Source organism: Amborella trichopoda, chromosome 11, assembly GCF_054954075.1.
Source record: "Amborella trichopoda isolate Santa Cruz 75 chromosome 11, AtrichopodaSantaCruz75HAP2 v2.0, whole genome shotgun sequence".
Classification (NCBI taxonomy): Eukaryota; Viridiplantae; Streptophyta; class Magnoliopsida; order Amborellales; family Amborellaceae; genus Amborella; species Amborella trichopoda.
The window spans coordinates 28,385,113-28,402,545 of NC_142346.1; the positions used below are offsets into that span (position 1 = coordinate 28,385,113).

General features: G+C 34.4%; 1 long non-coding RNA gene and 1 pseudogene across 2 annotated transcripts; both read left to right on the top strand.

Annotated features, from left to right (window-relative positions):
* Positions 1-6,002: 6,002 nt before the first annotated feature.
* Positions 6,003-8,735, top strand: LOC148779828 (uncharacterized). Its single transcript, XR_016043613.1, has 2 exons — positions 6,003-6,139; positions 8,505-8,735. It is a non-coding gene; the product is annotated as an uncharacterized LOC148779828 (long non-coding RNA).
* Positions 8,736-16,397: 7,662 nt separating this feature from the next.
* LOC148779829 (dirigent protein 22 pseudogene) lies at positions 16,398-17,185 on the top strand (annotated as a pseudogene). The gene has a single exon (XR_016043520.1). The product of XR_016043520.1 is annotated as a dirigent protein 22 pseudogene (transcript).
* Positions 17,186-17,433: the final 248 nt, after the last annotated feature.

A 17,433-nucleotide genomic window follows, 5' to 3' on the forward strand; every position in this document is an offset into this window, starting at 1 on the left:
AGGCAAAATCCTTATAAATTTTTGCCTATAGGAGTTTTGTAGTATATTATATTATATTATATATATATATATATATATGTGTGTGTGTGTGTGTGTGTGTGGAAAATGCTGAGATTAGCCCACTTGCTCATATAAACATATGAGCTTAATCTGGGCCGATCTGACGGTCACGACTTCATTTCGTATTTTAATTTTAATTTTTTTTAAAAGAATACAAATTACTTGAAATTTTAAGCGTGTATTCTTCAAAAATAAGAGAATCTAATAAAAATATTAAAAAAATATTTTACAAGAAATAAATTGATCAAAATATCCCTGAAATGTTCCGGAGGTATTTTACTTAACTAATTTTTTGGGAATTATTTTTTAAATATTTTTATTAGAGGCGTCTTAATGAGAAGAACACACGGCTGTAATTTCAAGTTACTTAGATTTGTATAAAAAAAGAAAAATTCAAATACGAAATGAGGTTGTCATCGTAAGATCGGTCAAGATTCAATCTAAGCCGTTTGGCTCATATGTTCATATGAGCTAATAACCTAATATCAGCATTTTGATATATATATATATATATATATATATATATATATATATATATATATATATATATATATATATAAAGTAATGACACTATGAGACCCTCCCACACTACACCCATGTGAATAGGACATCAAATGATCACCATTAAATTTTGACACGGGTATTTATAAAAGTTATCACATAGGTGTGGCACTTGGGGGAATGAGTTTATTGATAACTTTTCAAGAGTTCTTTTTCAAAATTTAATGGTAATCATTTGGGGACTCACATGGGTGTGGGAGGGTCTCATAGTATCATTACTCATATATATATATATATATATATATATATATATATATATATATATATATATATATATATATATATATATATATATATATATATAAATAGGGTTTTGTTGGCCTACATCACTTGTGGTGTAGTCCTTTAAAGTGCTCAATATTTTTAGACACTTAAATATCCTTATCCTATAGTATAATAACTTTTTGTTTAGGGGTATTTTAAGTAATTAGTCAAAAGTAAACTAAAAATTCCTAATAAAAACAAAAGCATTTATTAGCACTAGTTGACAATGACATCACCCGCAAGATGCATTAACTATTTTAACTACTAATAGCATGCCACTATTTTTTTATAAAAATATTCATTTTACCTTTCTAAATGAACAAAAATGCCCTTAATTGAAAATTTTATAATCTAATATTTGATATTTATATATTGGACATAATATAATTAATATATATTATATAGTACAAATTACATTAATAAAATAAACATAAATGCGTAATATATAATACAGTATCATAGTATCTATTATACATTACACATAATATATAATATAAAATATATATGAAATGTATTATTTAATATATAAATAAAATATTAGATAACATATATTATGCTGTAAATAGTTAATAGTGAATAGTGATCACGAGAAAAAATAATCGACAAAAGCTTTTGGGAAAGTTTGGGTTCCTAGCACCCCTTGCCCCTGGAGGAATTAAACTTTTTTATTTGAAAAGGGAAAAGGAAAATTTGGGTTTCCATTATTGTAGTAGTTTCGTGAAGCCAAACTTGGAACTGTTATAATATTAGGAGCAGTATATTTTTTATAGTTTTTTTTCCTGAAAACAAACATGCGCAAGAGAGATTGGATTTATAGAGAGAGAGTATGGGTTTTTAGAGAGAAAGAGAGATTGGGTTTCTAAAGAGAAAGAATGAGTTTTTAGATAGAGAAAGAAAAATTGGATTGCTAAAGAGTGAGAGATTGGTTTCTAAAGAAAAAGAGAGATTGGGTTTCTAGAGAGAGAGAATGAGTTTTTAGAGAGAAAGACAGAAAAGGGGTTTTTAGAGAGAGAAAGAGAGACTGGATTTATAGAAAGATAAAGAGAGATTGGGTTTGTAGAGACAGAGAATGGGGTTTAGAGAGAGAAAGAGAGATTGGATTTTTAGAGAAAGCATATGGGTTTTAGAGAGATAAAGAGATATCGGGTGTCTAGAGAGAGATTATGTTTCTAGAGAGAAATTAGCTTTCTAGAGAGAGAGATATTAGTTTTCTAAAGAGAAAGAATGGGTTTTTATGGAGAAAAAGATTTGGTTTCTAGTGAGAGGGAATAGGGTTTAAATTTTAAAAAATATTTTAGCATCTATTTACTTTCATTTTTTTGAGGTTACTACAAACAAGAAACATTTGAAGAGTGAAAAATTCTTTAAAATAAAAAATAAAGTATATATTAGAAAATCCAAAAGGGCTTCGAAATGGGCCATGCCAGGCCTTATCGAACCAAGTCTAAATATTCCCGGGCCCGATGGTAACTTTTTGGGCTTGCTGGGCCATTTCAGCCCAGCTCAGACCATCGGCAGCCTTAGTTGTAGCATAGGTGGGACTCTAAAATATCATTTTTTTTTTTTACCAATGTTACTTAATGTTATTAAGAGAAGAAACTGCAGCATTTGGATTACATATTAAAAAACAAGTAAAGAAGGCAAAGATAAGCCACTGTTAGCGAGGGAATCTGCCAAAGAATTGAGCTTCCCTCAAAATGTGATGGAAGGAAATAGTGAAAGACTCTGTCAATTCAAAAATTTGTAGCCACACTGATCTAAGTTCCTAAGGCACCTTCCACTCCTTGGTACATCACTTGATGACATCTATGAAATCGCCCTCAACCACACAAACATGTCCCTGTAGATCTAAGAGCCTCATCCTATGAAAGAGTGCCAAAATTTCGGCTCGATTGGCAGTTGCCACCCCAATTGGACCAACATCGATAAAAATCAACACCCCATTCTTAAATATCTCAAAAGGGTGCTCTATATTGGCTCCAAACTGGCTCCCTTTGTCTTTTTGAATTGTCCCTGTAGGGGGTATATATATCAGTTGGGTCCCAAGTCTAAGAGATGAGGATTTATGTGCTAATAGCTGTCACATGATGCAAGAGCATGAGGGTGATATAGTCATAAATTACGCAGCAAAACAAATTTGAACATGGGATGGCCTACTCTACCTTTCACGAGAAAGGGGTCACAGTACTGATTTCGATTGCAGAGCAAAACATTATGGCTTCCCGTATCGAGGGTATCTTTCCAAGGGTTTTCCAGGATGAATTTATCTTATTTTATTTCCTCAAGAGCAAAAGTGTTGCATTGGAGTCCAATTTTAATTAAGTGTATGTTTGATAGCACTCATATTCTAATATGGGTGTGGTTTGTATAAGACAGAGGTTCTAAATAATCAAAGTAGGCGCACCTTTAAATATTGTCGAAAGATGTTTCAGTACTAGAAATCTTGGTGATATTCTTAAAATTCATTTTTATCTATAATTATTAAATTTAAATCTTCAAAAATATTGTAGATCGAGTAGATCTATGAACACTTGAAAATCTTAAAAATTGACGGTCCAGAACTTGAAATTCATTTTTTCTCATGTCCATTCATCTTTGAGCTTGAAATGAATTTAGACTCTAATATTTCTAGATATTGCAGAAATCTTCTATAATTTGAGTTTATATTATCCAAGTAACCACAAATAGCAACATTCCTCATAATTCAATTCCTAATTAAATTTTGCGGAATTTTATTTCTTTAGAAAAATTTGGCATGTCCCTCCCCACTCATTCCCTCTTTCATCTCTCTCCCTCTTTGTCTTTGGCAAGGGCCCCCTCTCTATCAACGAATAGTGTTAGATTTTGTGCTATCTAAAATCACCGGGGTAATAAAATATCATATTATGTGGGATTGAGATTAATATCGATAAGTTTCCTAAAGAAAATAGAAATTTAAAAAGATTAGGACTCATGGATATATCTCTTGATTTTTGAAATATGCGTAACATCTATAAGAAGTTTCCTATTAAGTGTGGATTTCTTACCTTATTTGGGTTACCATGTAAGAAAGTTGGCTTCCTCTAGACAGAAAGGGCAGCAGGGCCTCCAATACATGACATGCAAGGTCTTCCTTAGATAAAAGAGAGCTTCCTATATAGAGAAACATTGTGATGGTGCATCCCATAGAACGGTTTCTTGTAGAGAAGTGGTTTCTATGAAGATTTTGAGTGGTTTCCCATTTTTATTAGAAAGTCTCGATCATTCTTAAAGTTGTCCTCCTAGACGTAGAGAAGCGGTTCCGATGAAAATTTTAGGTAGTTTTTCTTTCTAATTAGAGAAAGTCACAGTTGCTCTCAAAGTTATCTTTCTATCCAATGGTCTAGTTATGGTCACTTCTTAGATCACTCGTTTGGAAGAGTAGGTCTAAAAGGATTTGCTCGACTAGGTTTTATCAAGCATTAGAGAGGTAAATCTATGTTTCAAAATCTTTGATGTAACTTTTATTGGTATAGTGGATTTCAGTTTGACATGCCCGTGGATGTAGTCCTTCTGGCGTGAAACACAACATAAATCTTTGTGTTCTCTATTTTTTTTTTTCTTAGTTTATTTGTTTATTGCCGGTTCTATTTTTCTCATACTTTATTTGCCAAAAATCAACCTGTCAGGTTTAAGGTTTTACTTTTCTCGTACTTTATTTGCCAAAAATCAATCCGTCGGGTTGCAAAACAAAGACCCAATCCTCCCAATCTCTACCTCGACAAAGGTTGTCTCTCTCACAAAGGGACCCTCTCTCTCTTGCTCTATCTCTCAACATACGCCCTCTCTCAAACTCTTAAAACATCATTGGAAACCCAATCTCTATCTATGTGCTCCAATCTCTATATATATATATATATGGAAGAGACTACAAAACGCCTATGGACGAAAATAAACAGTATTTTCATCTATAGGCTCTGCGCTGTCTGATTTTTTCGGACAACATGGATTAAAGACGATCACCGATGTAGCATGTCTGTGGCTGTTGGTCCGTCGCAGATATAGCATGCCCGTGACGGGATTTTTCTCACGTAAAATTGACGCAAAAATATACGGGGACCGCCACAGCTCCCATAGATCCATGCCAGTTTTTAGGCAAAATCGTTACAGACATAGCATGTCAGTGACAGGGGCGAAACACTGTAGCAATTCGCCTATAGGAATTTTTAAGGCTTTTCCTATATATATATATATATATATAGAGGACCCAGTTTCTATGCTGCTAAGCCCACATATGTAGAAATGCGTGACTCTTAATAAATCTATTTTTTAGATAGATTTTAGCAGTTAATTTTTAAGGACATGTAATCTCTAACATTGAGATCATGAATACGAAAAAATAAATAAATTTTAAAATCTAGAAATAACAATTCTAGTAAGAAAACATTTGGACTGTTAATTTCCATTGTTATGTAAGGACTACAACTTTTCTAAACTTAAGACGCTCACGGCTATAAGAGAAGGAAACACACAGCTGGCGCAAAGGAAGGAGGCGCACTTCCGCGCATGTATAAGCTATTGTCGCGCATGAAAGTAAAGGAGGCATCGCCATGAGTGTAAGGATGCCTCGCCGCATGCGCAAGAGACAATGCCACGTGCGAACTGAACTAACGCCGTGCATGTAAGAGTATCGCCGGGTGTGTAAGAAGGCATAGCGCCGGCTGTAAGCACCGGCTATGTAAGAGAGGAGGAAGCCTAGCGCCAGCTGTGAAGAACCTAGCACCGATTGGAGCATCGCCGCGCATGAAGTGGGTTATCGGCGGCTATGTTTCTGAGTGTGCAGCACCGGTTGTTTTGAGTGTCTAGCGCCGGCTGTGTTGTATGCAGCGTCGACTGTGAAGAGACCAGCACCAGCTGTGAAGAAGAGAGAGACTAGTGTCGGCTGTATTTCTGACATGCATGGGTTGTGAGTGCCACCTATTGAGTGCATGCTGATTTGACCACCATTTGTCCCTTGCTTGTTGGGTAGTATGCCTTGAGTTTGCCACTTGTTGACAATGTAAGCCCATGTTTGCCACTTGTGAACTCTTACACACCACTTGTCACTTGTTACCATTTTTCTTTTATAAATAAAACTCTTCTTATCTCTCTAAGAGCTTTTGCTCCCTCTCCCTCTCCCACATCCTTTCTCTCTCTAGAGCCCAAGGGAAAACCCTTTTGCTGCTACCGTTGGAGAGCCTTGCCAAAAAGGTTGAAGTGGTTTGTGTGTGAAGTTTAGGAGCACCATGAACATCAGGTAAGTGAGCCTAGCTATTATACATCAATAAATTCTAGGGATTTATGCTAAGTGTTGAAAAGGGGGGAAAAAGATAGGATGAAATGTATGAGCATGAATGCATTGCGATGAGCTTGAAATCTCAGATGCCATGATCGATTGAACCCCGTATATGATTCTACTTGGGATGAAAATGTGTGAAGTAGTTCACTTGTGGGAGTAGTTTAATATGAACTTGGTTTGCATCAAGATTTGCATTGGTTTATTCTGTGTTGAATGTTCTCGAATGTTTGTTAAACTTGAGAAGGCAAATTTCCAGACTGTAATGGTTGTTACAAAGGACTTTTCAATAGTCAAACGGCATCCAAATGGACCCAAGCTGGTTTTGAATGAATTATGTGATTGTCTATTTCAAATTTTATTTTTATATCATCTTGATATTCCACATGGATTAGAAACTATGCTTCACAATGTGTGGGTATGTTACTGTTAAAATATTGCAGAAAATTCTTGAATGGTTACTCTTTTCATACGAAACTTGTGACCTATCAAATTATATACAAATTCTCTCAAATCACCGCTATTTAATAAATACATGTGTCTATTATGATGTTTATGTTTTAACCTTCCCAAACTCTTCTTAAATAATGGGTCATACTTTAAATTGTGTATATATGTCACAGTTAGCAGATTTCACTGGATTTCACAGTTACTACCTCTGTTGTCACAAGTTTTGACTAATCAAACGGAGTCCAAAGGCTTCAAAACTTCTGCCACTTGAACGATATGTGTGTGTACTAAAAGTTGTATGTTGAACCCTTTTTGAAATTTCTGGTAGGTTGCGAGTTATGCCCCAAGACATGAGGGTATATTATTGTTCACAGTTGTAGGAAAATTTCAGCAACTGTCACTCACTTTGTGCTACACTTTTGACGTATCAATTGTTATCCAAACACCTTCAAAATACAACCATGTTAAAGCTCTATGTGTAAAATTAGAGTTGCATATTTTGATCATTTTGAGATTCTCCCTAGATTGGAAGTTATTCATTCGAGAAAGGAGGTATATCACTGGTACATTACATGGAGATTTTCATATTTGTGTCTGTTGTAGAAATATATGGTTTTAAATGGTTTTGCACTCTAACTCTGTTCAAATGCGTTCAATTCACTTTCAGATGAGCCTTAAGTGAGTCTATTTTGAAATCAACTTTTGAATCACCCTAAAGCTCTCCACTGTCTGAAACTAGTGCTTTTTCCTATGAGGGCATCACAGTTGTTGATGAAATGAAATTATATTCACTTATTGAACGATTCACTGATGCTTTTAAATAACAAGTGCAAAGAATGATAGCTGATGAACTTAAATGTTATTGAAAGGCCTCGCTGTGATAAGTGCTACATATTAACTGCCCTGGAACTATACGAGTAATGCTATGCAATCGTGCAGTGAGCGAACATTTGATAAATGCGCATGATCTATGATAGCCCTGTAATACATATTGCATGAATGAGACTATGAGTCATAAATGTTAATTGACAAGTGTAAATTCCGTGTGATAGCTCTCTTATGATGGATGCCTCATGCTAGTGGCGTAGCGTACATGTTGGTTGTATATTTCTGAATGATACTCAGACTTGTTAATGAGACTACAATTGTCGGTCATGGGGTACTGACTGAGTGCGAGTAAAGACCAATGCTTGACTGTTCTGTTCTTATACTATGTACTAACCACTACTCAACGGGCTACCCATTGATAGTGGCTACTGTTATGTTATGATACTATAATTTTGAGAGCTATGCAATGGGTCACCCATTGGTGGTGCGACTGAACTAATGGATGCTATGATCATTCTTAGGCAGGCCTTGTGTGTGTTGGATGCCCACGATTGATATGAATGGGTGTCTGCTTTGAGGGTATTGCAAGGCCTACTTATGCAACTGATACCAGTGAGGTGCATGCTTTGGGCATATTTGCATGACCTGACCATCTATTTATTGTGAAATGGAAATGTGCTCTATGATAAAGAAAGAGTATACTCCGTTAAGACAAAAACGTCTACTGTGAAACGTTTTCGGTTAGAGATGAATGAGTGATAATGCGAAGTGCATGATTGTTATGTACCATGATGGTGTTTATTAAGGAAAGGTTTTTTGAAATGTTACTTCTTATGATATATGTTATTTGCACTGTGAACGTAAATGATAATTATTGTATTGATCGGATGAGAATTCTGATACCTGAAATGATGCCTGTAATTGATGCACTGATATGATTCCTATTTTACCTGATATTTATACTGTGATGGATTTATTAATGATGCTTAATATCTAGACTTACTTACTGGGCTGTTCAGCTCATTCTATTATTTTACCATCTCTGTAGAGCAAGAGTAACAAGTGGAAGATGTGGCGTAGTGGAAGCTGTTGACGGTTGGGATTCGGAGCATACAAAGACACCCTCCCCCATTGTATGTTTTAATGGGCAGTTTGGCCCTAGTTATTGTCTATTGTGGAACCCATCTACCGTTAGGCCCTGATGCCCCAAACTAAGTTGTAATATTTATGGAAGAATTTTCATAGTGGATTTTTGGTGTATGAAAATTCTATTTCTTCATGTACTTTTGCCTTTTGAATCATTGCTTTTAGTTCCTTGCCATGGTTTGCTTTGTTTACCGCATTAATAAAGTGATGAGCGACTTGAGTGGCATTCGCTACCTGTGGATAATGAACCCACACCCAGTCACCCTCCGTCGAGTACAGCAGGGGGTTGGGGGGCAGGGTCGTGACAGTTGTGGTAAACATTTGGACTGTTAATTTTCATTGTTTTTAGATGGAACACCTACTTGCATCTATTTTTAAGATGGATGCTTTACACTTTCTGGACCGCATCCAACCACATAAAAAAATTTTCCATCTTTAAGATAGATGATTTTAAGGGAATTTAAAATTCAAGTTACAAATTAGATATGCATGACATGAAAAGGATTTCCTTGCCATTTTTGCATGATATCTTTGACCGCTCCAATAATATCTTCTAGTGTGTGAGCCTTTGAGGCAAGGAGATCTATAGAAACCCTTGCCGTGAGCTTGTGAGGCAGTTAAGGTATATAAAAACCCTTCTTGCTCTCCAGGATAAATCATCTAGCTTTCTAACTTTTAGGACTTGGTCAGCATCTCCTTCTCTCTCTCTCTCATTCTCACGCCCTCTCTCTCTCTCTCTCATGGGCAATAGGGCACCGGTCCTTCTCTCTCTCTCAAAAACAACAGGGCCCTTGGCATTCTCTCTCTCCCTCTCTCTCTTTCTCTAGACAGAGTGAACCCTGATAGCTATACACAAGAGTACCTCGAGCCCCCATGCCACTCATACACTACTAGCCGTTAATAGTTGCAGTTTGTAACTCCCTCCATTGAATAAATGTATGTCAAATTCTAAATTGTATTGTATATCTCTCTAGTTTTCATATATGAATTTATATAAAAAGTTGTTTCAATAGTTTTTTTTCATTAATTCTAAGATACTTGTAGTTAGTAACAAAATATAAATAAAATCTACATTTTTCTTATGTATTGGATTTTTTGTGTGTCAGTGGAGTGGAGTGGGGTGGGGGGGGGGACTTGTGTTTACTTGACGGACTTGGACAGGTTAACTGTCCCGATTTTGAGTTACTGGGTTCCAGCACATGACCAGTTGACTGACCTAGTTCGATTTTTCCTACACCTTGCATATCTAGAGAGATAAACTTCATTTTGGGCCAAGAGAGAAAATGCATTGTGGGTATTAGAGAGAGTGAGATTCCATTTTGGGACTCGTGGTTTGATCCCTCCTCACAAGATGCTGCGAGTGAGATTAGAGGGAGAAAGGCAAGGGAGTCGTGTGATGCATATTGCTTGCCTCATATTTCTTTTTAAGAAAATGGTTTGATAGGGCTGCATAATAAGTGAAGTCTAACCTGATAACTCATCAAAAATTCTAATTCAAGTATTAGAAAACTGTTACATCGATCATGTCGGCTTGAACATTATAGTTGTGAAAAAAATTAAGATTTCAAGCTAAAAAGCAGTGCGTATTGACAAATTACCTCGACCACCATTTCGCTCTAGAAATAAATATTCATAGTTCAGCAAAATCTATAGTGTTTGAGTTTTAAATTTTATTGTCAGTGTTGGAAATTGATTTTAGCGCCATCATCGATATTTCCGTTGCCAAAAGTATTTTCTGGACGAGGATTAGAGGTGAGGCTTTATTTTGTTTTTATAAAGCCAAGGCTTTATAGAAACTTCAGCCTTTTTCTATAGGAAAGTGTTTGTATCTCATCCTAAACCATCAATTTAAGGCGCACCTCAAAAATTCACTAGAAAAGGTTATTTCAATGCCCAAAAATCTTCAAATTCATCACCTCAAACTCAAGATTTATGGACATGAAAAAAAAAAAGATTCAAATCTTGGAAATAGTGCATCTTGTAATGCATTTCGGATCATCAATTTTCAACATTTTCAAGTGGCCATAGATGCTTGATCTACACTATTTTTTAAGATTTAAATTGTATAATTATATATGAAAATAAAATTTCAAGTCATCACAAAGATGTCTAGCATTGAAACAACAAGTTTCGACACTATTTGAAGGTACATTCTACTTTGATGGTTTAGAGCCTCAGCCACATACAAACCATACCCTTTACTATATCACACAAAATCACCTAGACAATTATCACATCACACCGTAGCCCCACACTCTTGTATTTCTAAATTTTAATTCTTTAAAGGGTGAGGTTTTTAGAAGTTGTCGACCTTAAACAATCAAAGTAAGACGCAGCTCGAAATCTTGTTAAAAGATGAATTTTTAGTGCCAAAATCCCTTCTGGTGGCCTAAAAATCTATTGTCATCCCTAATTATGAAATTTAAAGCCATAAAAATGATGTAGATTGAGTAGATTTATAAACATTTGAGCACTTTGAAAATGGGTGGTCTGGATAATTTGTTACAAAATGCTACTTTTAATATTTGGAAGCCCTTTTTTTGGCATATCCGTGCATTTTGAGGTCGAGATGATGAAGTATAGAGTTTTTTGAGGTGCGTGTTACTATTATAGCATAAGGTTGATAGCATAAGGTTGATACCTTATATAAACTTTTTTCTTCTTTAAAAGGTTTGTTTTAGATTATACTTTCTAATGGGTATGGAAATGACTTGGACTCCTTATATCTAGAAAGAGATTGTATATAATGAGACCATTTATCTTTGGTACAAGGAAGTCACAATTACTTATAACCATTCGATATAAAATTTGAGAGCTTTGGTGTGCCACAAAGTTCAAGAAAATTTCTTTTGAACTTCGAGCTTGGTCAATGAAATAAATACAATCACCCAATTTCATATCCAATGGTCATGATTAAGTGTGACCACTTTATACCAAAGGTAAGTGGTCTCATTGATTATTTTTCCAATTGGAAATGGAGCGTGAATTTTAAATTCTCAAGTACTAATTAGTGTGGGTTCTAAAATTACCCATCTTCAAAATAAGAGCACCATAATACTGGATATTCTATAGTCAAAATCTCGAGAGTAGGGTTTTCCAACATCACTATTTCAATGGTGTATTGGAAGGAAAAAAAAGAAATTTTCTTTAGAAGACTTCTAAAGCATTTTGAAACTTCGTGGGACTTTTTTATTATATTAAATGGGATTGTCTATAAAGAGACCATTTATCTTTTGTATATGGAGGTCACCATCATTTTTGTAGCTTAAATTTTAAAGTGGGTGTTGTAATAGTATCATTGAATAGACACAAAGTTCAAAATTTTTTTTTTCTAGAACTTCGTTATTCACCTCAAGCCATCCAAGTTGACATCTATTAAATGATAATGATTGTGACCTCCATGAATAAAAAATAAATAGTCTCTTTATAGACAATCTAGTATTAAATTCCGCAAAGTGACCTTTACGTAGTTCTCAAGACTTGTTGAGATTGGATAACGTTTGCCAATATATTACAAAAATTAGCATTTTCAAGTTAAAAAATAGAGCTGAAAATTACAAACTTGAACCGGGGATTAATTGATCTTGGTGGCACATACATCCTTCTACATAGTATTTGCCCACTTATTGGACTTTGAGGTGCAACGTAGTTGGTCAATATATTTCCTGGAGGATTCCAAGTTGGTAAAACCCTATTCACCTCTATCTTACATATCTTAAGTTGAACCCCGATGCATAATGGCTCATTGATTTTTAAGAATTGTGCTTGGGCATGAGAGGTTATTAACTGATACTGTGCACTGCTGCATCTTAGGTTCAATTCATACTATGCTCAAAAGTAAAAAAAAATTGGTTCATTAATTTGCCCCTAATCTCGTATTTTAAATCCGAATAATTTTTTTTGCGGGCAGAAGAAGGTTTAAACTTGATTTTTGGCAAACAAGGGATAAGAAAAATAGAACTACCAACAAGCAAAAAAAATAAAGAAGGAAAAAAAAATACATAAAAAATAACAGTAGAATTTATGTAAAAAATAACACTAAAATTTATGTGATTCGTCACAGATGTGCCTGCATTTAGAGTTGGCAATAGACCTGGACCCAACTCGGGACCTGTCGGGTATACCCAACATGGGTCCAGTTATGGGTCCAACATTGGGACCCGACGGGTAGGGTTCGGCCTCAAAACCTGGACCCAAACACTATTCAAGTCGGAGTTCAGGTCCAGGTCCGGGTCCGGTTGGACCCGACCTATACCGTAAACTGTTGGAGATAAAAAGCCATATTTGTTTCGTTGTATTATGGATTGTGTACATTAAGAACTCGTAGTCATCTTTAGCTATTAAACGAAAAATCATACGGCCTGAAATATAATGACAGATAATTGTGACCTTGTTGCCAGTATTATGGGTATAAGATGGTTAAAAAAAGGAAAAAAAATAAAAAATAAAAATAAAGCTTATAATAAGAGTGGCAATGGATCCAACCAAACTCGAGTTACAAATATGCCTGACGGAGCGCCTATTTTAGCAATATAGAGTAATCCTACGGTAGCACCAAGTATATCTACTTTATTGGACAAGAGATTTAGAAATGAGGGCCGGTACGGACGAAATTGGGACACGCCTATCTTGCCCTGGCCTAAGCCTATCCCCTAACCCACATTTTGTGGCACAAGCGCTAGTTTTATAGGGCTGGGCTAGGCCACGGACCCAATTTCACCTCTAATTTAGAGGATATTCTACATTTATTTTTTCTTCTCTAACCAGATAACATATTAACAAATAAAATAATTCTTAAACAAACTCACGTCTAAGTTCTATCCAAAAGAGATCACGATGCTATTTTCTTGTACAATTGTGCAAGGCATATGGAATTCCTCTTTCCCACGTGCGGTTATGGAATTAATATGAAAATTTTTAATGAAAAAAGTTAGGGGCTAAGGATTAAAAAAAAAAAAAAAAAAAAAAAAAAAAAGAGGGGTAAAGCCTCACCTCAAAACTCACCAATAGTTATAGTTGCTTAAATCGATCATATTAACCTCGATCATTAGGGTTATGAAAAAACTTCAAGCCCTAACATAATGTATATTGTAATATGTTATCTAGTGTGGATATTCAAGTGTTTATGGATCCACATGACCTGCAACCTTCGTTTGGCTACAAATTCATAATCAGATTTTTTAAAAAATGGATCGATGACCCATAGTAGCCACCCCAATAATAAGGTTGGATTGGTGGATCGGTGATCCCGATCGGCCGGTTTTGTTCTCAAAAAAATTTCAAAAAATCACTAAAATCTGTAAAAATAGTGTTTTTTGAGTTTTCAAAAAAACAAAGGTGTTATATTATGTACTTTCATTATTTTATAAAAAATTGTAAATATTGAGACATTGTTTCATTGTATGGAGGTTTGTTGACCATTAAATTCACATCACTAATAAAAAAAAGAGCTTACAATCAACATGAATATAAATACATGGTGTAAAATGGAACATACAACAATTAAAATATAACCTGATATCAAAATGAAACATATGTTGCTCTTTCTCTTCATCGTGTTCGTGCCACTCAGTTAATTATCTCAACAGTTCATCGAGTTGTTTCATGTACGCTTCATAATTGTCTCAATAACTTGTTATATATTTTATATAATAATAACAACTTAATATAATTTAAAATATATTAAAATTTTATTGCTCTATAAAATAAGTTATTATAATGATAACAAATAAGCAATAAGTGTAAGTTATAAATATATTTATTTAAAAATTACAATCTATATTAAATATGAAAATAACATAATCTATATAACAATCACAATTTATTTATAATGCTTTATAATACAATAATTTATTACATTAAATTATGTACCATTTTATTGTTTTTATAAAAATAAAATTTTTAATATAATAAATAGTTAATAAGTCAACAAGTTTTATATAATTATATTCATTCGACATAATAATATTAACATAATCATGATGTAATCATAATCACATAGTTATACTAACATAAGTTTAACATAATTATATTAAGTTATTAATATAAATAAACAACAATAATTTTAATATAACTATTCTAATTATTGTAAGTTAATTACATGAAATTTCTTTTTGTAATTGTATGCAATCAAAACCAAACTATATGTACTTTATTTTTTGTAAATTACAAAATAAGAAATAAATATTGTTAATTTAAATAAATTATTTTATAGACGATCTCATTTTTGTAGAGGAACTTGCCCTTTTATAAGAGAGAGATTAATGGGAACGTAGAAGCAAGAAAGAGAGAAAGAGAGAGAGAGAAAAAGAGAGAGACATGTTAATGGAAACGTAGAGATATAATGGAAAATGTCTAACTTTGAAGCAAAGGTTCGGGAGAAATCAGCTAGCAAAACAATATCCTACATGGGAGGATTGTGGGAGAAAATGACACCATAAAAGATATGAACCCCACATCACTAATAAAAGCTTATTACTAGGTAAGCATGATGAGAGGTGCAAAAGCCTATTGCTCATGAGGTAGCATAATGATAGGTGCATAGGTAGGTGAAGTTAGTGAGCCCACAACTTTTTTTATTGAAAAAATATTGGAAAAATCCCGTTCATTAATAAACGTTTGGTTCTCTAGCAAAGAACGGGCTCGAACCAAACGGCTCTTGGGGGACACCGCCTGATCCCGATATTACGTAATTTGGATTGCACATGATGATTTTCGATACAGATAGGACTTATATACAAGATTTTAAAGCTAGATTTTACTTTTTTTTTCCATAAACTCTAGGCCTTATAAAAAAGGAAAAAGTTTATATAGAGCCTAGGCTATAAATAATCAAATTTGAGCCTACTTCAAAAATGTCACTAGAAAAAGTTGTTTTGATGCCCAAATATCATCAAATTGATCATCTCGACATCAAGATGCATGGACATCAGAAGAAAATGGATTTCAAGTTTCAGAAATAGTGCATCTTGTAACACATTTTTTCATTGTCACTTTTCAAGATATTCAAGTTTTCATAGACATGCATGATCTACACTATTTTTGAAGCTTTTAATTTTATAATTAAAGATAAAATTATATTTTAAGACTATTACAAAAATTTTTAGTATTGAAACCATATTTCTCGATACTATTTGAAGGTGGGTTCTAATTTGATTGTTTAGAGCCTCGGTTCTATACAAACCGCACCCTATAAAAAAAAATACACATATAAATAGGACTTTGTATGGGAGTGAATCTAGAATGTTCTCCTAGATGTAAACATGTTCCTTTAGGAAAAATTTATATAAGATGTCAATCTTATACTGTATTAGCCAGATACATTTAAAAAACCCATTAAAGAAGGTCGTTTTTATGCTGAAAATACACAAATCAATCATATCAACCTCGAGATTTATAGACATGAAAAAAAAAGGATTTATAATCCCCAAAATAGTTTCATCTTCTAACACATTATCTAGACCATCTATTTTTAATATTTTCAAATATTTGTAGATTTGTTTGATCGTCACCATTACTAAATCATTAAAATTATAAATTGTGGGCAACAATAGATTTTCATATCATCAAAAGACTTTGTGGCAACAAATCTACAATTTTGGCATAGTTGTGCAGTGCACCGATAGTATAAGGTTGACACCTTATACAAACCTCATCCCTGAATTAAATGATAATTGTCAGCCACCTCTCCACTAACCCAGCAAAAAATATTAAAATAGAGAGAGAGAGAATCCATTCTACTCTACTTTACCATATTTCACTTTGTCTATAATCCATATATACCTAAACATACAACACCATTCCTCAATCTCGCTCTACCTGCCATCCTCAATTTCCTTTGTTTCTCTTGGAGCATCAACCTGCCTTCGTCCTCACTTTGTCTCCCAATCCCATGGCCATGAATCTCTCCAAACCCTCCTCCATGTCTCCTCTCTTTCTCCTCCTCCTCACCATCTTCTTCACCATGACCACTGCCCAGAAACAAGACAACCTACCCCTAAACTTTCTACCAGAATTCGGTCTTGGAAAAGAGAATGTGAGCCATCTCCATTTCTTCTTCCATGACATAGTTGGTGGCCCGAAACCAACAGCCATACGTGTGGCCGAGGCAGACTTCACAAAAACATCTCCGACTGGTTTTGGAGCCATCGTGATGATAGATGATCCCCTAACAGAGGGACCCATGCTTAGCTCTAAGCTTTTGGGGAGGGCTCAAGGATTCTATGCATCATCAGCTTTAGAGGAACTTGGGTTTCTAATGACCCTCAACTATGTATTTGTTGAAGGCGAGTACAAAGGGAGCACCCTCAGCATTTTGGGGAGGAACCCTGTGATGAATGAGGTGAGGGAGATGGCAGTGGTGGGAGGAAGTGGAGCTTTTAGATTTGCTCGTGGCTACGCCTTGGCCAAGACCCACTCTTTTAATGACACAACTGGGGATGCTGTTGTTGAATATAATGTGGAGGTTATTCATTATTCCTCATTGAAAACCTTTTTTTAGGGATTGTTTTCACCATGATACTATTTACCTGTGTTGTAAGGAGATAAAAAATAATATAGTCATTGGATTTCAAATTGGACAAATTAGGGTGTGTGACAAAGTTTGATTTTTTTTTTTTTTTTTAATTTTAAACCTAGTCAATGAAATACAACCACCCGATTTGAAATCCGACGGATAAAAATGATTGCTACCTCTAATAAAAACAAAATTCAAAATTTCCAGGTCTTTCCTTTTGAAAGGAGAATGTAACAAGATAGAAAAATGTATATTATCTGTAATAAGATACAAAAGAGTATATTACACTATTGTATTATTATTATATATACAATGA